At 34.9% G+C, this 23,800-nt stretch overlaps 1 long non-coding RNA gene across 1 annotated transcript; it reads left to right on the top strand.

Annotated features, from left to right (window-relative positions):
- The first annotated feature begins 279 nt into the window (after window positions 1-279).
- LOC145302265 (uncharacterized) lies at window positions 280-23,800 on the top strand. The gene is made up of 3 exons (XR_013873699.1): window positions 280-521; window positions 17,415-17,738; window positions 23,115-23,800. It is a non-coding gene; the product is annotated as an uncharacterized LOC145302265 (long non-coding RNA).

Genomic DNA, 23,800 nt, shown 5'->3' with positions numbered 1-23,800 from the left:
AAAATAAAACTTTTTTTTTTCTTTCGCTTTGCGTTTTTTTGTTTTTTTTTTTCAAATAGTATTTTTTTTAAGCAAACGAAAAACAAATTGGTAACTCAATATTTTTTGTCCGTTTGCTTATTAAAAAAAAAAATGAAAATAATTTGTTTCTCCGCGCAAAGGCTTTGTAACACAAGGTGACGGAACTTGAAGCTAACCAATAAAGTTGATCTTTATGGAAAGCAGGTAAATAATAATTACGTTGGAGGGGCGAAGCGGTGGGGGAGGGCATGATTTTCCATATTACAAACTTTGTTTAATTTTGCCCTCGCGGGGAGGCAAATAAAGAAACTCAAAATGACTGTACAACTAAACAAGGGCAGATAATCAGCTGCTAACTGGAGAGTGAATTACCTCCCCTTGAGATTACCAACATAAACGCTGAACTTTTTTTTTTTCTGATTCATTTTATAGTTTTGTACGAAATATTTATTGAACAAGGAATTTTTCCTTTTTTAATTCAGCAGGAGAACATTATAAAAGTAAGTTGGATTTCTTTTCTGTTTTTGACACTTTTTTTATTTTCTTAGGACCCCAAAAATGGCTTAGAAGCACAATTCTTTCTCCAAGAAATCCGAGTAAAAAAACAAAATTCAACCAAACTAAAGAATTTACCAAAAATTGAATATTTGGTAAATATTATTTGCCGTGAAATAAATCAAAGGCATTTAAAACTACTTGAAAATATAAATCAGTCGGGTATACAAGTAACTTTTATTGGCTAGGGTAAAATTTATTTATTCTATATTTGATTTTTTTTTTTTTTATTCGTTTGTTGGTTTCACTGCACAATCTCCAACATTTTTGATGAAATATTTCGTATTTATAACAAAAATAAATAAAATTGTAAAAATCTGTAATCACAGATGTTTCTTTCACTTTGAAAAACTTCATCGAAAGAACAAAAACAAGAGGTTGGCTTTGAATTCGTAAACTGCTTCGGCCAATTCCACTACTGACTGTAGAATCTCTGTTGATACTCTGAACTGACTTTGTAAGTGCCAATATCCTTTGGATACCCATTCCTTACAAGTGCAATGGATGATTCATATTAGGGACGCTAAAACCTACACGATCGAAAAAAAAAAAAAATAGTAAAAAATCCACAGTTTTTAGGTGCCTTCAACGCGAGACACAGATTTAACCCCCACCCCCATATGTAACAAGATGCAATTGTGATTTGATTTTATATTATAATCATAACTTTTGTATCATTTAAAAGAAGCTTCAAATAAACTAATAATATTAAAGAAAAAATGGTTTTACAGCATACGAAAATAATGAAAATGCAAGACGAAAATCGTGTTTACATTATCGACGCCTTAAAAAACAACGTTCTTATGTAGTGATCATTTTGAAAGCGTAAACACACCCGTGTTTTAAAAAAATCTACCAATGATAAGAATTTCATGAAATTTTCGATACGTATTCAATTATAAATAAATTTATATTTTAAAAGTAGTTTTCGTTAAATATATGAGGGGAATTATTATTATTATTAGGTGTTGTAACCCCCCTCCCATATTTCATGTTATAAAAATTAAACAAAATAAATTTAGATCCATAAAAAATTGCAACATTGTATAAAGCTAAAGAGTTTTAATTTAAAATTTTTTTTTTTTTTTTTAATTACATTTTCACCCCAAACAAGGCATATTGCCACTTTGGTGTAGGGGGCTACTATCAGGGGCAGCAACTACTGGGGCACTATGTTGGGATTTGGGCAGCAAGATGTCGGTTCACGTTACACTTGAACTTCTGCATGTCAGTACAGTTAGGGAAGCAGGGACCTGAAATTGAATTCCAGAGTCTAGCGGTTCTGGGGAAGAAACTACTGGAGTAATAAGATCTTTTATATCTAGGGATCTTTACTGTGTGGGGATGGGCTTTAGCTGCCTGTCGGGTTTGTCGAGGGTGTCTACGTCGTGGGGGCACAAGTGTCTGCAGTTCGTCAGAGCATTCACCATTAAAATACTTGTAGAACAGGCAGAGGGTGCAACGTTTTGTCGATGGGACAGAGGCTGAAGCTTAGATGCCAGTTCAGGGCCTATCAGATTGTCTAGGAGCGAGAGACTAGCAGCAGATGCACCAGCCCAAATGTGACAATACTCCATACATGGGCGAATGGTGGCCTTATAGAGGTACAGGATACTTTCAGGTGTCAGTAGGGTCAAAAATTTTACCTCTGCGGTCTCTACCAAATTACTCAGAAAAATTATTAAAAAATAGTTATCTGTATATCTATAAAAGTGAATGTGTGTGTGTGTGTCTGTCTGTCTGTGTGTCTGTACATTTCCCTACACAATAACTCTGTCAATTTTCAGTCTACAGACTCAAAATTTGATATACAGGGGCATTTGGGAAAATCTTTATAATCCGTTTTCGGCTAGAAATTTGGCTGTTAAGGTCGTTGAACTTTGACCCCTTAAGTTAAGGGGTCAAAGTTCAACGATTTGACCTTTGAGAACTCTACCAAACTTCTCTGCCAATTTTGGGTCTAAACAATTGAAATTTTAGATTCCTTGGACATGGATCTAACTTAATAACTTGATTTGAGCCCAAAACAATAAATGTTAAGAGGTCAAAGTTTAAAAGAATTGACCTCTGCGGTCTCTTCCAAATTACTCAGACAATTTCTGGTCTAAATATTTGAAATTTTATATAAAGGGTATTCAGAGATAGGGCAAGCTTTTAATCGGCTTGGGTCGAAAATTTGAGCTACCAATATATAAATGTATGTATGTATGTTTGCATGTCTGCCTAAAACTTTTGACATAGACGATGGATTTTCACAAGATCAGTATCGTTTTGAAGCTCGGCCTTTCGGACAACAAGTACCGAAAAATTGGCTAAAAACATTAATTTCTTCACCCTCAACTGGCCACTTTTCTACAGGAAGGGGTCGCTTTTTTCACCGATATTTTCGAAAGTCATCCTCTCTTTTCAATTGTCCAGCCTTAATTTAAACCTACGTCACCGGTTTGGCGGTGGTCGTAACAGCTTTTTTCCCCATTCTTTTCCTTCTTCGTAGTACGGGTTCGAGCCTGCCTTCCTACTACCACTTTTTTTTTTAATTTTTTATTTTTTTTTACTCAACACACACCTTCAAACACCCGGGCAACGCCGGGTACCCATGCTAGTATATATATAAACCCATTATTTATATTACATACCTTGAAGTCGAAAATAAAAAATGGGTATATGTTAAAAAAAAAAATTAAGGTTCTTTTCTCAATAATATATATATTATAATTAGTAAAATTACAACAAAAAAACAATTCTAAAAAATAATTGATTTTAAAAGATTTAAATAGAATAAAATTCGGCGGACCTGTACGAGAGTGCGCCCCCCTAAATATACGCGTTTTTAACCCCCTTTTTTTTATAACTTTTTTTGACGTTTGTCATAGATTACAGACTTGTGTATCATATTAGCAGAAAAAATAAATTTAATGACTTTTAAGGAAGGGGTTCACTTTCTCGTTATAAAGTTCTACTACATTGCTACCAGATTTACTGTCCATTTCTTTACCGTGATTAGTCACATGACAGGTGAGATTTCCTTAAATTCCCTTACAACTATTGTGGCCTGGCAGACCAACACAAAACTTACTTTAAAAAACTTGTCTTCTAGTAGTTTTCGAGTGTGCTGAAAACGAATATTACATTTAAAACTAGTTTTCACGATACTGAAAAGATACTTTTCTGCACGTTTCATGTAGTAATGTAATGCGACGGCCATATTTGTTCAAAACAGAAACGCTGTAATGAATTTTCAAGATAAAAAAGAGTTAATTTTTTTATTAAAAAAAAAACGTGTACTTGCGTGTACAACTATGGACATGATGTATAACACGAAAGAAATATAATGCTTAATATCTGGAAAACTACTTATTTGCAGAAAATTTAAATGCGATATATTTGTTTTTAGCATACCCAAAAACCTAACAAAAGTCGTCATTTTAAAGGAAAATGTTGAGGTGGAAACCAAGTAAAATTTTACAAATATGGACAACTATCGCTACTGTGTACATTACTACATGAAACCTGTCGAAAAGTATTTTTTCAGTATCGTGAAAACTAATTGCCGGCTCTAATTTTTCATTTTTAGCACACCCGAAAACTCTAGAAAACAAGCTTTTTAAAGTAGGTTTTGTGTTGGTCTACCGGGCCACAGTTACCACCATCTTTTGGCCAAGATCAAAGTGTAGTATCTGTTCTTCAGATGCGGCACTTCCATTTCTCGTTCTCTTTCAGTGGAGGAGAAATCCTTCACGACTGAGACAATTTTTATTTTTGTACCTTTTCTCCACGTTAAAAAAACGACCCTGGTGTCTAACTCTGTCCCGTGGGGAGGCATTGTAAATAGGTACCACCATGGTGTAAAGGAATTTAAGGAAATTTCACCGGTCACGTGAATAATCACGTGACATGTCGGTAAAGATATGGACAGTAAATCAGGTAGCAAGGAAGTAGAACGTTATGAGAAAGTCAACCCCCTTAAAAGTCATTAAACTTGTTTTTTTCAAATTTTTTTCTGCTAATATAATATTTAAGTATGTTGTTGGCGGCATGCATTCATGTGTGAATATCATGGTTCCCAAGTCCAATACAGAAAAGAAGTAGAAAAGAAAGTTTTATGAGTTTCGTAAGGATTTTAGCCATTATCATGATGGTGAGTCCTTTTGTGGCTGGAAAAAAAACAATTTGGGCACTGAATAATTGGGGGCATTAGTCACATTGTGTTGTGGTGGGTGGTTGTGGTTGGTTGGCTCTAAGGGCCCTTTGTTGCCATTTGGTTATTAGATTGGCTTTTCTATTTTCTTTGAATTGGCTGGTACCCACTTTGATTCTGTTCCTCCATACATGTCTATTGTTTGATGAGGCTTCAAAGGTGTTTGGATCATTATTGGCCTTACCTAGAGATTTCTTCAGCTGGTCTTTGAATCTTAGTAGCGGGCGACCTTGGGGTCTATTTCCTGCATTTAGTTGACAGAAGAGCACTTGTTTCAGCAGGCTAGTGCCTTCCATGCAAACCACATGGCGAAACAATCTCAGTCAGTGTTTCATGATTAGGGCCTCGATGCTGGTGACGTTGGCTCTCCCAAGGACAGTTATGTTGGACAAATTATCGTCCCACTTAATCCACATGATGGTCTGCAGTTTTTCTGGTGAAACTGTTTGAGCTTTTTAAAGTCTTTACTATAGATGGTCCAGGTCTTGCATGCATATAATAGGGTGGAGACAACTATGGCGTTGTATACCATCACCTTTGTCCTTGAAGACCCTGGTGGACAGTCTTCCAAAAGTGGCCTGCCTGTAGTCAGTTTTCGATTTCTTTAGAGCAATAAGCTTGAGTGGAATGAATGCTCCCTAGGTACGGGAAGTGTTTGACACATTCGATGGTGGTGCCATCCATGGTGATATTGAAGTCTGGCACAGTTTCCTCTGGCAGTGGTTGGGCCAGTATTTTGGTCTTGATCTTGTTAACTGTTAGGCCAAAACACGAGGATGCTGTGTGAAAATTGTTTACAGACTGCTGAAATTAATCTGGGGATTGGGCCACCGCGGCCTTGTCATATGCGTATTGCAGTTCTGTCACTTTGATGGTATTGGTCATTCATCTTGACTTTAATTTGGCCAGTTTGAAAATTCCTCCATCAAACCTGAACTTGATAGCTATCTCGGGGTTGTTTTGGGAGACTTCGAATATCATGGCCACGAGATAGAGGAAGAACAGTTTCGGTGCCAGCACACAGCCCTGTTTAAGTCCACATGTGATTGAGAAGGACTCTGACAGGATGCTTTGGTGGATCACTTTAGCTGACATCCCGTTGTGTAGGGGTTTGATCATGTCCACAAATGGTTCAAGGACTCCAAACCGATCCAGGACTTACGACATTGCTGTTCTTGGAACATTGTCATACGCTTTCTCAAGGTCGTAGAATATTAGGAATATGGGTTGTTCTTTTGATTTTTCCTGCAATTGACAAGCACAGAAAATCATGTCCATAATTCTTCTGGATGGGCAGAAACCACATTAGGATTCAGCTAGGATACCTTTAGCTACATCCTGTAGTCGGCTTAAAAGTATAAGGGCCAGAATCTTCCCTGCTATTGATAGTAGCGTAATCCCTCTATAATTTCCACATTCTCTTCTATCTCCCTTTTTAAAAACGGTAACAAGAGCATCTTTCCAGTCAATGGGGACCTGTTTTTGCTCTCATGCTTTTAATATGAGAGAGTGGAGGCGTGCCTTTACAGGGAGACCCTTTTGTGTGAGGAACTCTGTAAGGATGTTGTCTGGTCCGGTAGCTTTCCCGTGGTGTATTTCTTTTAGTGTAACACTAAACTCTTCAAAGGTTGGTGGAAGAGATATTCATACGTGGGGTGGATGCTGTGGTGCTGACGGGCTGAGGAGTCTCTATTGAGTAGGGTGTTGAAGTGTTCAATCCATCTGTTCTGTATTTCGGTTTCTTCTGTCAGGATGGTGTTGGTTGCTGACATGAGAGTCCCTGCAGCAGAGCATTTTAGTACAAAAATTTTCTTAGTGCCGGCAAAAAAGTTTCTAAGGTTCCTTCTTTCTGCGAAACTTTGCAGGTTTTTGACAGTTTGCTGCCACCACTCGTTTTGTATTTCCCGAAGCCTCAATTGGCACAGACTCTTGTTTGAGTATACTTAGCTTTTGTTTGTGTGGTTATTTGGATCTTGTCATAGGTTATTCGAACTTCCCTTTTTTCATCGATGAAAGATCTTATTATATCATCGTTTTCATCGAACCAATCCTGGTGTTCTTTGCTTTGATAACCAAGTATTGTCTTTGCAGCCTCGTTGATGGCATTTCGGATGTTGGTTCATTCTGCGTCAAGTGATGGGCTTGAGGCTGGCAGATTCTGTTGGACTGCTGTTCGGAAGGCACGTGACATTTCTTGATCTTTAACTTTGTCTATGTCGTATTTCTTTTTGCTGGTTGTTACGTGGCTCTTCTTTTTTAATTTAAGCTTTGTTATTAAGAGTCGGTGGTTTGGCCAACAATTGTTGACTCCCGACATGCTCCTTGTGATCAAAACTTCATTTTTATGTTGTTGTTTTACTATGGCAGAGTTCAAGATATGTCAGTTTTGATTCTGGGTATTTCCAGGTGGTCTTCATGCGTGTTGGTAATCTAAATTGGGTGTTCATGATGAACAATTCCTGTTCAGCACAGAGGGCTAGGAGGAGGCCATAGTCATTAGTTTCTCACTCCTTGTCTGCCTATGATGTTACGCCAGAGGTCGTGGTCTCTCCTCACTCTGGCGTTAAAATGCCCCAGGAGGAGAAGTCTATCCCCTACTGGTATCTGGGTGATAGCAGTGTCGAGCTGTTAATAGAAGGCTCCTTTGACGTGGTCTTCTGTGTCCAGTGTTGGGGCATATATTCACAGTAGCGTGATGAGCTGGTTATTTGGGAGTGGTAGTCTTAGTATTGTTATCCTTTCACTTATGGCATTTGGTGTCAGGTTGTAGTTTTTACTAGTCAGGTCTTGATGGCAAAGCCAACACCTTAAGAGTGGTGTTCTTCCGGTGCTTTACTCTTCCAGAAAAAGGTGTATTCTGACCCAATTTCAGATATCTGACCTTCATCAAGTAATCTTGTCTCATTTAGAGCTGCCACATCGATGTTGAACCTTGCTAAGTCTCCTGAGACTAGAGCTGTTCTTCTCTCTGGATGGTCAGTGTCTCTTGCATCCATGGGAGTACGCACATTCCAAGCACCTACTTTGAGGTGCGATTTACGTATATTATTATTTGTTTTGCAGCTGCACTTACGGTGTGTCATTGGGCGGAGCAATGCAATGACTAAAGGGTGTGATCACCAATTTTTAGCCCACCTTTTATAAGGCTGTTGGGGTGAGCAGCGGTGATTCTGAAAAGGTCTGCTCAGTTGCAAGTGCAGGACCGAGTTCATGTGTGATCACAGGTCACAGGAGAAGCAGCCATCACACATCTGCCAGCGTGCAGGTCCCGGCTAAGAGCTTCCAGTCACACCAGGTCTACTCCCACCATCATAATATATAGAGATAATGATTGGCATGGTTTTATATCAGGGTGTCCTTCTAGCCTTTACCTAAAAAGGCAAACTCTACAAGGCAGCAGAGAAATGGGTCTGATTATATCATCAGCCACTCGGTCTGTAAAGCAATGAGGACCACAAGAAGTTAGCATGTAAGCAGTTAGGAGGCAGACGCTGTAGCTTATATAGGCCTAAGACTTGCTTAACGACCTATTATACATGCACTCCAAACCCCATAAATATGGCAAAACATGTGTCCATTGATAGTTATTTTATAAGTAAAATAAACAAATAAAACATGTATGTATATATATTATTGTCAGGTCACGTTATATGCTACTGGTACGATGTAACCCAATACTACCTGCGTCGGGTCATCGGCGACTAAACTGGTTCCCCCACCAGACTTGTTTGGTGAGGAGGGTGGCTAGTCTCCCTGAAGGATTAAAAACAAGACCTTGCCAACTAGCACTGTATGTGTTTGTGTGTATGTATGTGTGTGTTGGGGTGGAGAGGGCTCCCGTAAGCCGTGGTGAAGGCAACCTTTCTAGGAGAAGCAAATCTCTGATTTAAAAAAACCATAAAGCGGGAGACCAGTACTCACATTAAGCTGGTCTGCAGTTTAATTTGTTGCTGGCTGTCTTGCTCTTGCTTGTTGCTGGATCTCAACATTTTGAACTGAGAAATAGACTTAGCTGTCATACAAAGCTAAGACTCTGTAACATCATCTGTGTACAGATACTCTGTCAGGCATTTGTCTATTAAAATGGTCCTGTGGCGATGGAAGTCATTTTTGGGCTCATGGACTTTACGTGTCTGAGAGATTGGCACTCATCTGACAAGACGTTGCAATCATCATATATATATATGTATGCATTTATATTTGTGTATGTGTGTACGTCCAAAAATATGGCGTGATTATGCAGATCTAAGGAATACTACCCCCCATCATCCAGGAGGACATCATTAAGATTAATATAACATTAAAACCATAAAAATAGTGTGTAATTTAAACTGGGCTCCATAGCATAACGGTATGCGCACACGAGTCTCTGTGGTTGCGGGTTTGAGCCTTCGTATAGATAGCTGTGCTTTCTTGGCTTTTAGAGCAGTTAGTACTTCAAATTTTTTAATATTTTTTTGAATTTGAAAAGTTTGTATATATATATATATATATATATATATATAAATTAAGCTGTCTCTAAATCTAGATCCAAGTCAAAAGCTCTAAATGCAACCCCGCACTAGAACTGCCCGCAAACGTTTTCTAAAATCTAAGATTATTTTACATTAAATTTTGATATCAAATTTATATATATATTTTTTATTATTTCTGCGAATTTTCAGTGGTCACCATATTGGTTTTAACTTAAGACATATACCCTTTGGTTAGTTTTGTATCATCTGCAATAAAAACAATATGGCATCCACTGGATATTATTATAATAAGGTTAAGTGCAAAAATTTAGTCTACAAAATTAAGACACCGAAAGTGGACTCAGTTTATCTAAATGTGGAACAGAAGTCAGTAAATATGAAAGGAAATACGAAACCATATGCAAATGATTTATTTAAAAAAAAATTATTGTTTTAAAACTTCTTTTGCTATCATGAAACAATGAAAAATAAAAAACTTTCATTTTTCTATAAATACTTTTTTTTGTTTTTTTAACACTTGTGTTATTATAAAAAAAAACTAAGATTTTTTTTTAAGAAAATACGTATCATGTACGTTTAGAAAGCCAAATCACAATACAGAAATAATCCATTTTTGTTTTTTACTTGTTTGAACTTAAAATAAACAAATATTTTACTTGTTTGAAATTTATATAGGGAGAATTAATCCTCGCGCAAAAGAGCAGGACACAAAATGCTTTAAATAATAATAGAATAACAATAGCAAAGACTTTTGCTGGCGAGGACTACTATTGACTGTAACCAATTATACAGTCCTTTTGAAATTTTCATTTCTATTTTTCTCGTTATGTACTGAATATTTGTTAATGAAACCTATATGAAATATGTTACTTATTAAATTTTAAAGATTTTCTATTCTGAAAGAAGTTTAAAAAAACGTAATCTAAAAAAGTTATTTTAAAGTTTTTGTTAAAAAAATTCAGATTTTCTCATTATTCAGACCTGTATTACAAAGAGGGGGTTGCAAAAGATGAGTTGTGGTGGAAGGAGAAATACAAACTGAAACAGAGAGAATATTTAGACCTGTAATAATACAAAGAGGGGGTTGCAAAAATAAGTTGTGGTGTGAGGAGAAATACAAACTGAAATAGAGAGAAGGAGCGTTTTAAAATATAATCTTAAAAAGATAAGATACAAGTTAGAAAAGCATTTCATCCAAGGTATGAAAATTGTTAAACAAAATGTTTTTACTATAGGCTTTAAAAATAAAGATACAAGATTCAATTTGAATTTTATTTATCTTCAAAGTACACTTTTATAAATTTTACAAAGTAAGGTATAAAAATTTAATTTAAATTAAATCAAAAAATTACCTTGGATTTATTTTATGTAATGTACATTTTGTTGCAATTTAAAACATTATCTTTCATCTAGCAATTAATGATATAGATATAAAATTTTCAATGATTTTTTTAAAAGTGCAACAGAATGTACATCACATAAAATGAATCCAAGGTAATTTTTTGATTCAATTTAAATTAAATTTTTATACCTTACTTTGTAAAATTTATAAAAGTGCACTTTGAAGATAAATAAATTTCAAATTGAATCTTGTACCTTTATTTTTAAAGCACGAGTGATATGATCATTTACCTTTACATTTTAATAAGAGTTCATGTTTATTTTCATAGAAAGTTCAGCGAGAAATGTTATGAGTATTAAAAGATGTGCTTCCTTTTGTATTAACAGACGACAGTGTGAAAGTGTTAAGCCATTGTGCATGTGCATTTGTGCCTGTATGCATATCATAGTGCATATATGAGTTGAAAAATGTATGAACTTTCCCATAGAAGATCCGATAAAAAGGTGAGGGAAACTGGTGAAATGTCAATGTTAACTCTGTCGTGGGTTTTGATTCAAACTTTTTATTAAAGCAAAAATGTGGCTTTTTATGCACACGTGACAAATCAAAACCGTAAATGATGCTGAACTTCTTCATAAAGATGTAACTTAAGAAGGTCGGAGGTTATATCGGCTGAAATCTTGCGAAAATAAAATCCAAGATGAAAATAATCTGAATAATACAAATTATCAATGCTCATCTAAAAAATTCTGCAACATAAAATATATTAAACTAGCAGGGAGACCTTATGTTGCCCAGGAATGAATGAGGATCAACAAATGTTTTACCCTTCCATATTTTATTGTCATCAAAATCAGTAAAATCACCCATTTTTCAATTCTCCCCGCAGTTACTTAGTCCACAATACATTGTAGTCTACATTGCACTGTAGAGAATCTACTGTTGATTTTATAAAATTATTTTTATATATAACTAGCGGGGGTGCCTGGCGTTGCCCAGGTATTTGGAGGTGTAAAAAAAAAAAAGTTTTGGGAGGCAGGTAGGCTCGAACCCAAAGCCTTGAGGTGAAGGTGGAAAAGGAAGTGTGAAAAAAACCGACATTTTACCGCTCGACCAAGACGAGACAGGAAGGAAAAGCGTTTTAATTAAACAATTAAAAATTTAAGTGACATGTGCGTAAATTTAATGAGGTCAAACATCATGCTATAGGGGAAACTTAACTTTGGCTACAAGCCAGTTTCTGCATATCCCCCAAGATGTTGGGGAAAACCAGCTCCCCATAAAATGGGGAGTATCCAAATGAATAGCAATTGTCTGATATGGCGGGTTTTGGCTACATTGATCAAACCTCATTGCTTTTTAGACGCCCCCGGCATGAGTGCCAGGAGGCTCATTTTGCTACGGATTCAGTTTTGCTTGTATACGGAAAAGACAAACAAACACGCAAAGAGTAAAAAGTCGCGAAAATAGCATGTAAAAGTCGACCAGGTAAAAAGATACACGTGACCTTGTTTTGTGAATCGGCGATATTATAATCTAGGTAGTATATAAAAAGTTCTAAAAAACAGTGACCCCTCACCCCCAAGCGCCCACTCCTCCAAAAGCCTTTGTCGGAGATACACAAAATGTACACACACTAACACACATTTTGCCTTTTATATATATATAGATGGCTTGAATTAAAATTTAAAATGCAAAAGTCAATATATACTAGCAGGCCACCCAGCATTGCCCGGTCATAAAATACATTTAAATATGGTATTTTCATTAATGCAGATTTTGTATTTATAATTATATCATATTGAACCCAATATATAAAAATAATTTAAAAAGTTTAAAAAAAAAAAAAAAAAGATTCCTGTGTCACCACAAAGAATCAAAACCAAAACGTTTAACTTAAAATTTACTTTGTAATGCCGTCATTCGACCTTCACCAGGGAAATTCCGTTTTTTAAATTTTCACACTGGTGCATCCATTTCCCCCAGCTAAAACCCAAATATAAAGTTTCGCATGGGTTCGAATACCCTATATATCAAGTTTTATGTTTGTAGATCAAAAACTGACAGGAGTTTGGCAGGCAAATTTTTTTAAACAAATATATATACACATACATAAATATATAGAAAGAGGTTTGTGTTTATGATAAACTTTTTACACAAATATTATGCAAGTATAAATCATGTAGAATATCTACATGAATATAATTACATGCAATAGATAACTAAAGGTGATCATCTCATAAGAAAATCGAAAAAACTAATAGGGAATTAATTAAAATGAATGTTTAAAAGAATATGCAAATTAGTTAGATCTTTTGCAGATGAATGCAATTCAACGACCTATATATAATAAAGTTGTATTTTCTTTTTAAATAAATAAAAAAAAGATTTGCCTTTTTCTTTTTGGCCTTTGGGCCAAGATCTTTTTTCTGTTATCAAAGTGTAGGATCTGTTCCGGCAGATGCTATAATCAAATACCATATGTGGGGACAACCCCACATATAAGACCATTGCTCTTGAGCAATCAGTTTTGGTCAATGTAGGGGAAACCCTTCATACCAATTGTCACTATCCAGTTCCCTCTTGGGGGGCTGGTCCCCCTCCCCTCACTCTCCATATTAAAAAACGGCCTTGTGCCTAATTTGCTCAGTGGGGAAGAAAACAAATAACTAAATAAATAGAAAAGGATTTTTAATCACTATATCATATATTTATGTGTATTTTACGACCTGGCAATACTGGTCAATACATCGAAAAAAAAAAACACAAAAAAACTAACGTAAGGCAAACGAACGATGTTAAATGTAAAAATCGAAAAAGCAAAAAAGAAAACAGAAAAACGAACGTTAAAACCAAAAAACCAAAAAAACAAAAAACGTGAAAAATGGCTTAAATAAGCCTGTTTTGATATTAAAATTTAAAAAATCGGTGGGTACCCAGGTGTTTTTGGGTGTGTGTGGTCGGTTGGGGGTGTTAATGAAAACCTAAGAATAAGCAAAGTAAAAAAAAAAAACAAAATGAATGTTACGAGAAAAATGGCTTAAATAACACTGGTTCAATATTTAAATTTAAAATATCGAAAAAACAAAAAGAAGACATCTCACACCACGATTCAAACCCAAAACATTTAGATAATGAACCAACGCTCTAACCAACTGACCTAACACGACGTACATGAAATTCTCTCAGTTCTTCAACTATTTAAATTAAATCAGGTCATGACGTCATCTGACGCATGCGTAGAACCAGTCGTCGTCATGAGAGGACGGTTTTTGTTGAACCCCCCCCTCCCTGTGGAAAATTGTCGATTTTGGAGTGAAAAAATTAATGTTTTTGGCCATTTTTTCGATGTTTTTCGGGCGAAGGATGGAGCTTCAATATGATACCGAGTTTGTTAATTTTTGTTATGTCTGTCGAAAGTTTTTAGCGGACACACAAACACAGATACAAACAAACATACATACATACACACATTTTCGCTTTTATATTTATAGACTGGTGAGGGGTACCCGGCGTTGCCCGGGTGTTTTTCAGGGTATGTGAAAAAAACCCGAAGCGTTGATGACGCGCAGTTGGAAAATAGTAAAGTGTTAAAAAAACAAACAGGTGCGTGTTTTTGATTGACGTGACGGTGATAGGTATTCAACAGTTACGATTTTGTGCGGGACAGTTTTGAATAAATCGGTTTATTTGTTTTTAAAAACCCGCTCCCCGTTTATTAGGAGGAGCGAAATGAAAGCTACAGTCTGATATGACGAAGTCGACATTGAACAAACGTTACTTAGCTCTCTTAAGACAACTGGCTTTCGGCCTGTGATTAGAGTCGAGTTTTCGCTTTTTTTTATACCGAAAACCGAATGTAACGCGTGCCGATGCGGGAAAGGTCGAATAATTAACGTTTGAAAGTCAGTAAAATTAAAGAGACAAGTGAGTTCCGTGGATAACTCTGAGATATTACAATTTATAGATTATATATGAAGTTTTAAGAAGTTGTGAACCGAGCAAGCGCTTCTCTGAAAGAAGCCTTTTGTGGACATCGAGGAAAAGCGTACATACATACACACATACATTTTCGCTTTTATATATATAGATTATTATTATTTTTTTTTTTTTTTAGATTTCACAGATGTTAGCTAGACTACAAGGTCAATTTTTCTTCAATTAAAATACACTCGTTTAGCTTGTGAGTAATAATTTTGAATATGTGCAACAATTTATCCGAATAATGAAGTGCATGTAAAGGATGGAATTTTAAGCAATAAAATATACTTTTCATCAGCATGTATACGTATATGTTTTCATCGGCATGTATACGTATATGTTTTCATCAGTATGTATACGTATATGTTTTCATCGGCATGTATATGTATATGTTTTCATCGGCATGTATACGTATATGTTTTCATCGGCATGTATATGTATATGTTTTCATCGGCATGTATACGTATATGTTTTCATCGGCATGTATATGTATATGTTTTCATCGGCATGTATACGTATATGTTTTCATCGGCATGTATATGTATATGTTTTCATCGGCATGTATACGTATATGTTTTCATCGGCATGTATATGTATATGTTTTCATCGGCATGTATACGTATATGTTTTCATCGGCATGTATATGTATATGTTTTCATCGGCATGTATACGTATATGTTTTCATCGGCATGTATATGTATATGTTTTCATCGGCATGTATACGTATATGTTTTCATCGGCATGTATATGTATATGTTTTCATCGGCATGTATACGTATATGTTTTCATCGGCATGTATACGTATATGTTTTCATCGGCATGTATATGTATATGTTTTCATCGGCATGTATACGTATATGTTTTCATCGGCATGTATATGTATATGTTTTCATCGGCATGTATACGTATATGTTTTCATCGGCATGTATACGTATATGTTTTCATCGGCATGTATACGTATATGTTTTCATCAGCATGTATACGTATATGTTTTCATCAGCATGTATACGTATATGTTTTCATCAGCATGTATACGTATATGTTTTCATCGGCATGTATACGTATATGTTTTCATCGGCATGTATACGTATATGTTTTCATCGGCATGTATACGTATATGTTTTCATCGGCATGTATACGTATATGTTTTCATCAGCATGTATACGTATATGTTTTCATCAGCATGTATACGTATATGTTTTCATCGGCGTGTATACGTATATGTTTTCATCGGCATGTATACGTATATGTTTTCATCGGCATGTATATGTATATGTTTTCATCGGCGTGTATACGTATATGTTTTCATCGGCATGTATACATATATGTTTTCATCGGCATGTATACGTATATGTTTTCATCGGCGTGTATACGTATATGTTTTCATCGGCGTGTATACGTATATGTTTTCATCGGCGTGTATACGTATATGTTTTCATCGGCGTTTATACGTATATGTTTTCATCAGCGTGCATACATATGTTTTCATCGGCATGTATACGTATATGTTTTCATCAGCATGTATACGTATATGTTTTCATCAGCATGTATACGTATATGTTTTCATCGGCGTGTATACGTATGTTTTCATCGGCATGTATACGTATGTTTTCATCGGCATGTATACGTATATGTTTTCATCAGCGTGCAAACATATGTTTTCATCGGCGTGTATATGTATATGTTTTCATCGGCGTGTTTATGTATATGTTTTCATCAGCGTGTATATGTATATGTTTTCATCGGCGTGTATATGTATATGTTTTCATCGGCGTGTATACGTATATGTTTTCATCGGCGTGTATACGTATGTTTTCATCAGCGTGTATATGTTTTCAAAACAAGAAAATGAATAAAAATACAAAGCAACTTTTTAAAAAAATGAGAATTTTTGAGATGAGGATAATTTATATCCTTTGGTTTATTTAGATTACCATTCTCATCTTCAATGTTATTCTCACGTCTCTGGCTAAACTGTTGCAGAAACATGTCTTGTATAGCAGGAATGTTGGTCAGCTAAAGAAAATGAAACGATTAATCAAAACCTTATAGAATGGAATCTGAAGACAGTTGACCCACTGAACAGTAAAAACTGGAGCATAAGCTTGTGTAATATCAGAAAACGTTTGACTCCTGAAAAATGGGAAAAGTAACATTAAATGATAAGAGAGACTATCCTATCTCGAGAACGACAGTTGGATCGTTAAATGCTTGTGATTTACCTAAAAGATATGTCGTATTTGCATTCTTGAGTGTTATTTACACAAGATTTCACTTGATGTTAACTCTGACCTTCTTTGGGTGTATCTTGTCAAATTTGGAAATCTGTATGGAATTAAAAATGGAACCCTTGATTTAATCGATGTGGACCAATGACAGAGTGGATAAGGAATTTGGTAAAATTCAATTGTATGTTATAGAACATGCTACCACCATGGATTAAAGAACGGATTCTATTCAAAACTCCATGCAGATTCCAGAGTTTTACAAAAAGATTACGAAGTTCGAAACGATACACCTGAAGAAGGCTGAAGGTTACATTGACCAAAACATTGTGAAACCAGCACTCAAGATGAGAATAGTAATCCAAAGAATGTAAAAAATTAATTCTTATCTGAAAAATTCAAAAACGAAAATTCAAAAACGAAACAAAAAATATGTTAAAAAAATTTTTACTTCCAACTCCGAGAAGTACTTGTTATGGTCGGCTGCCAGATCAAATCTCTTTTTATATAACGCTGTTTTTTATATATAATATGTAATGTTATTTATATATAATAATATGTTATATATATAATAATATGTAATATGCTATTGAATTCTAATTTTCTATTTCTTTCAGACAACAGCGGAATAAAAGATATCTGACAGAATTTGTCAAGTTAAAAGATTAAAAGAAATCATGGCTGGCCGACCAAAAGGCATTTCGACAATCGTCGATGACCTTCACGATGCTGAACGAGTATCGAGCCAAATGTTAACATTTACACAATTAGCAGTTGACATTTCAGATAATTTCTCTGCAATCGGGTGGCTTGCAAAACGACGTCTTGTAAAGAATTGTGTAGATTGTGAAATTTGTCATCAACCTTGCACGCTAAGCAAGTACGCGCACGGAATTGATGGCTGGAGATGGAAATGCGGCCGACACAATTTTGTTCGATCCGTAAGGGAAAATTCATTTTTTAGCGGAAGTCGTTTGCCACTTTACAAGATAATATATTTAATTTATATGTGGTCAAATAATTATCCGCAAAGCATAATGTGCTGGGAGGCTGATGTCTGTAAAAGGACAGTAATTGAGTGGTGTGACTTTTTACAAAAAATTAGCACGCAATTCCAAGAGGAAAGTCCAGAGCAATGGCAAGAAAGATTCCAACAAAATAAATTTGGTTGGATGCTGCGTATCATCGAAGTGTAATTTCAGTTTTTTGTAAATCATACTCCCTCAAGTTAATATTTCAGCCCTATGTAAAAAGATTTTATTTAACATTAATAAAAATTTAATTTTTTATATTTTTAATATAAATTTGTTTTTGTCTTTTTTTTTTGAATTTATAAATTAGCAAGCATATGCAGCATTGTCCAATGAACGTATGCGTACCACATATTTTGAAGAGAAAGTAAGTGAGGAGGGGGGATAGTTACAATCATATTTTATTTAAAGGAATATTTTTTTTGAAAACATTTCTCCATACATTTGTTGTAACAAATAAACTAAAGAACTATTTTCTGAGGTTAAAAAAAAGAATATTGCCGTCTACTGTCCATGGATTGATTTGAGAAAGCCAATATCACCAATGTCTAAATATGAACATATCTTTTAATCACTTTATAAAAAAAAAAGGTTTCTTTAAATATTTTATAACTTTATACAATAAAGTTATTAAAAGTATATATTTCTGAAGAAAATATTGCTTCATGGATGAACTCTTCCAGATTGTGACATGCAGTGTGACCAAACCAACAAAGTTTTCTCTTTAAAAGAAATTGGTTGAGGAAGATGATCCTGCATTGTGTTTCGATTTGGATATTTGAGACAAAATGGTGCTAGCAGAGCCGCAAAATTCAATGGAGGCAGTATTGGTCAAATGCTTTTAGCCTTTTGAGATCTGCAGTTCTCATCAGCCATGTTTCAGCTGTAAAGAAGGATCATCTGAACTGCTTGATAAATCCAATTGCGACAATTGTGATCTCGAGACGAAATGACAGATGGCGTTGTAGGCGATTGAAAGTCTGCGAGTGTTGTTGAATTCCTTTCTCCATAGATCATAAAGAGATATCACATTTTGTCATGAAGATAGAAAATAAAATAAAAAATTGAAAAGTATCCGTAAAACCAAAATTTTTACTGGTGGATTTGAAACTGTAAACAAAATTTGTATTAAATATGAAAAAAAAAAAAAAAAAAAAAAAAAAAATACTAGCAGGACACTTGTACTGATATTGCCTGGTGGAAGTATGACACAAACAGAACAGGTTTGATGAAGGACACCCACACCACGTCTGAAAACAAATTAAACTACAATTGTTAGCCGTGAAAAATAGCGGACACTGGAGGCCATGACTAAAAGGAAATCATCTGGTTTCCACTGTCAGGCATCGTGTGGCAGTGGCAGAAGACACTGGTTGTCATTGTGAGCATGTTGTGTTGGTTACTGTTGGTTACTGGCTATTAGTGTTTGTTTGGGGTGATTACTTGTTGGCATTGGCCATAGGCATTGGTTGCTTTAACAGTTGTCATTCACTGGCCATAACCGTTCCTCAAAGGCAGCCATGACCAATGTTGTGTTTTGTTCCAAACTTGAGAAAAGCAAGGAACACCCTATTCTCCGTTCTAAGCAATCTTGATTTACTGCATTCGTGTAGATATGTGTTTTTACTTATGCAGTTTACAGACCGTACTATTTGTTAGCAATGATGTTCAATTGAAAGTTAACTATATACAATAGTGTTTGTGTATGAAAATGTTATTTGAAGTTCATAATAGTTACAAAAATCTGTTATTATTTTAGCATGGTCCATATTTTGCATAATTACCGATTGTCAAGTGATAAACGACTACGATGGCGACTATAAAAAATATTACGAAACATGAACAAAATTTTTTTATTTATTTGCGAACAGTTATCCTCATCTTCATAGTTGTTGTTCCACTGCATTTCCTATTCAGTCGCGGTTAATCAGCTGAAGAAAGCCAGAGGATGAGTTGTTCAAAACGTGGTAAAACAACAACAACTATGAAGATGAGGATAACAGTCCGCAAATAAAAATACAAATTACTCATTTCAAAGGATTCTAATAAAAAATAAGAACAAAAAAGTAAAATAAAAAGTAGGAAAAGTTAGAAGAACATATCAAAAGTGACGCTGCGAAATTTTTATTCTGTTAGATCAGTTGTTAGCACGTGTTATGACAAAAAAAAATTATTATAAATATTATTATTATTAGTAGTAGTAGTAGCAACAACACAATAAGACAGTAGCTGAACACACGTACGCTCTTTCTTCTTAAAGTTAAGAGAATTCCTTCAAAACTGAGGTAAATGTTTTTATGTGTTAGTTAAAAAGTGATGGCGCTGCTAATAAAAAGAATTATTAACTGCAAAAGGAAATAAAACGTGTTTCTCCCTATTGTTAATGCATGCCATGACGAAAACATTTTTTTTATAGTAACATAGCAACAACACAATATTAAATGGTAGCCACACTCTTTACCTCTTTAAAGTTAAGATTAATCCTTTTAGATTGAGGTGATATATTTAAGAATTGATGGCACCACTAATAAAAAGAATTAACTGTAAAAGGAAATTAAATGTTATTTCCCACCCATTGTTAGTGCGTCTCATGATAAACGAAAAGTATTATTATAGTATTAGTAGTAGTATAGTATATTGACAAAAATAAGAAAACAGTAGATAAACACATGAACACACGTTTTCTCTCTCTCTCTCTCTCTCTCTCTCTCTCTCTCTCTCTCTCTCTGACTAATAAACATGTGGAAACAAAAATTATTGGTAGAATGAAAGCGTTTGCTTGAAGATATGAGGTGTCTTCAATAACTTTCCAGACTTTTTTCGTATGGGCACTTTTCTTGATATTACACACATGAAACTCTGGTTGCCTTCAAAGTAATCTCCTCCAGCTGCAATGCACTTGTATCTTTCCAACAACTTCTGGAAAGCCCCATGGAAGTCATCTTGTGTGAGCATGTCAATGACCCTTGTCACAGCCTCTTTCATCTCCTCAATTGTCTCCTAATGACAGCCTCTAAGGTTTTCCTTGAGCTTAGGGACTAGCCAAAAGTCACAGCGAGCAAGGTCTGGACTATAGGGAGGGTGAGGAATTGTTTTGATGTCCATAACAACATCTTTCTTTTTTATCTTCTCTGAGCATCCTTGGGATAAACTTTGCACAAATCTTCTGCATCATCAATTCCTTGCGAATAATTGTGTGTACAGTTCCCACAGACATCAAACTGTGCACTTATTGTCGCGATAGACACGTGATGGCCCTTATCCATGAAATTCGTTATTTGGTCCATCAACTCTGATGTTCTGACTTCCTTACTCTTTCCACACCTCTCATCATCCCTCACAGACTCCCTGCCTTCCATGAATCTCTTATGCCATGCAAAAACTGATGTTCGATTCACGCAAGATGGTCCAAAAGCAGTCTGAAGCATTCCATATATTTCTCTGGCACTTTTTCCAAGTTTAAATCAGAATTTTATTGCATATCATTCTTCTAAAGTATCCTCACGTCCGGATTGCATTTTTGAAATTCACCAGTTGTGATAATTGGGCTTTAGTAGGGTGTATTCCAATTCCTGTTGTAGCTATTAATTTGAACCTGAAATCATAAAAATTGGTCAGTCATCTCAGATGTATAGCAGCAATAACATTCTAAATTTTCAAGAGTCTACAACAATTTTAAATGCCTGTACAACTAAATCTGCAAACTTACTTAAGGCACCTTGTAAATGTAACAATCATCTACTTAAGTTTTGATTCAATGAAAATTTTGTTAATTCCATTGTAATACATTGTTTGTAATAGAATAAAAGAGATAGTTAATCGCATCATTGTTCTGAAATAATAGAATATGCCGACCAAGTTGACTGTAACGAAAAGCATTCTGTAGTATTCAGTAAATGCGAAATATAGAATGACTGTTTATGTTTGAGCAGCCAATAAAATTATCGCTAGAATTATAAGGGAGCCTTCATTATTTTCCAAGGAAATGAATTGTTTGTGATAAATGAAACAGAATATTTACAATGATTCACGATAAGTGTAGACTGTGAAATATTTGCTCCAGTGATGCTGAGAGTGTAGAAGTAAAAAATAATTAATGGGTAAGTTGCCCTCCTACCACCTCTAAGCATGTCGTATTTAGGAGAGGAATCTGCACAAAAAAATTGTAACAATTTACAAATTGTAATTAAACCAACTGATTATTACCAGAAAACATGCATGAGATACAGGCAGGTAGCATGGCCATTTTTGATTAATGTGTGAGCCCAATGTTCCTTTTCCTATATCATTTTGTAGATGTGAATAATCATTTCTATTTTATTATATATAGAGATAACAGCATGAAACAAAGATTTGATCTGGCAGCCAACCATAGCAAGTGCTTCTGGGAGTTGAAAGTAAAATCTTTTTTGAAGTTAAAAGATTTTTTTTTTTTCGGTTTTGAATTTTTGAGATGAAGATTGATTATTCATATTATTTGGATTCACTCAACGTAACATCTGACCTTCTTCAGGTGTATCTTGTCAGAATTGGGAATCTGCATGTAATTTTGAACGGAACCTTTTAAGCCATGTCGACCCGTTGCATAATGGATAAGCTATTTAGTAAAATTCACTTATAAGTTATAGTCTTCTGAAAGTTGCAGGTTCAATCCTCAGTATAGGTGACACTCAAAATACCATCCCTCCATCTAGCGCGGCAGCAGCCGAGATTGAACTCACTACACAAGTTTGTAGTGTAATTCAAATCTTGTCGGTACCTGAATACTTGATGCTTTACCAGGGCTATCAAGGGTATTTTTTATATTTTCTAAATACAATAGCCAATTACTTAAGACTTTGACTTAGTCATGGCTGACATAACGAGAACACGCTATCCCCATAGATTAAAGAAGGAATTCTGTTCAAAACTCCATGCAGATTCAAGCATTTTATAGAAAGATGCCTGAGTTTAATAAGATAGACCTGAAAAATGTGTGAGATTATATCAACGAAAACGTTGCGCAAAAAAAAACTCAAGATGAGAACAATAATCCAAAGAATCCAAATATTATGAATAATGAATCCTCATCTTAAAAATTCACAAACAAAAGAAATATCTGTTAACTTAAAAAAATTACTTTCAACTTCCAAAGGCACTTGCTATGGTCAGCTGCCAGATCAAATCTCTTTTTATTTAATGCTGTTTTTTATATATATGTAATATGTTATCTATATATAATAATATATAATATGTTATTTATATATAATAATATCTTATTGAATTCTAATTTTCTGTTTCTTTCAGACAACAGCGGAATAAAAGATATCTGACAGAATTTGCCAAGTTAAGGGATCAAAAGAAATCATGGCTGGCCGACCAAAAGGCATTTCGACAATCGTTGATGACCTTCACGATGCTGAACGAGTATCGAGTGAGATGTTTACATTTACACAATTAGCAGTTGACACTTCAGATAATTTTTCTGCAATCGTGTGGCTTGCAAAACGACGTCTTGTAAAGAATTGTGTAGATTGTGAAATTTGTCATCAACCTTGCACGCTAAGCAAATACACACACGGTATTGATGGATGGAGATGGAAATGTCGGAACCATAATTTTGTTCGATCTGTAAGGGAAAATTCATTTTTTAGCGGAAGTCATTTACAACTTTACAAGATAATATATTTAATTTATATGTGGTCTAATAATTATCCGCAAAGCGTAATGTCTTGGGAGGCTGACGTCAACAAAGGGACTGTAGTTGATTGGTGCACTTTTTTACGTGGAATTAGCGCACGGTTACGAGAGGAAAATCCAGAGCAATGGCAAGAAAGATTCCAACAAAATAAATTTGGTTGGATGCTGCGTATCATCGAAGTGTATTATTAATTTTGCTTTTTGTAAATCATCCCCCAATATTTCATCCCTATGTAAAAAGATTTTATCTTACATCAATAAAATTTCTTTTTTTTTTTTAAATATATTTTTAA

Source organism: Euprymna scolopes, chromosome 2, assembly GCF_053919585.1.
Source record: "Euprymna scolopes isolate OS-2025 chromosome 2, ASM5391958v1, whole genome shotgun sequence".
Taxonomy (NCBI): domain Eukaryota; kingdom Metazoa; phylum Mollusca; class Cephalopoda; order Sepiida; family Sepiolidae; genus Euprymna; species Euprymna scolopes.
This window is presented reverse-complemented; position numbering and strand designations above follow the sequence as displayed.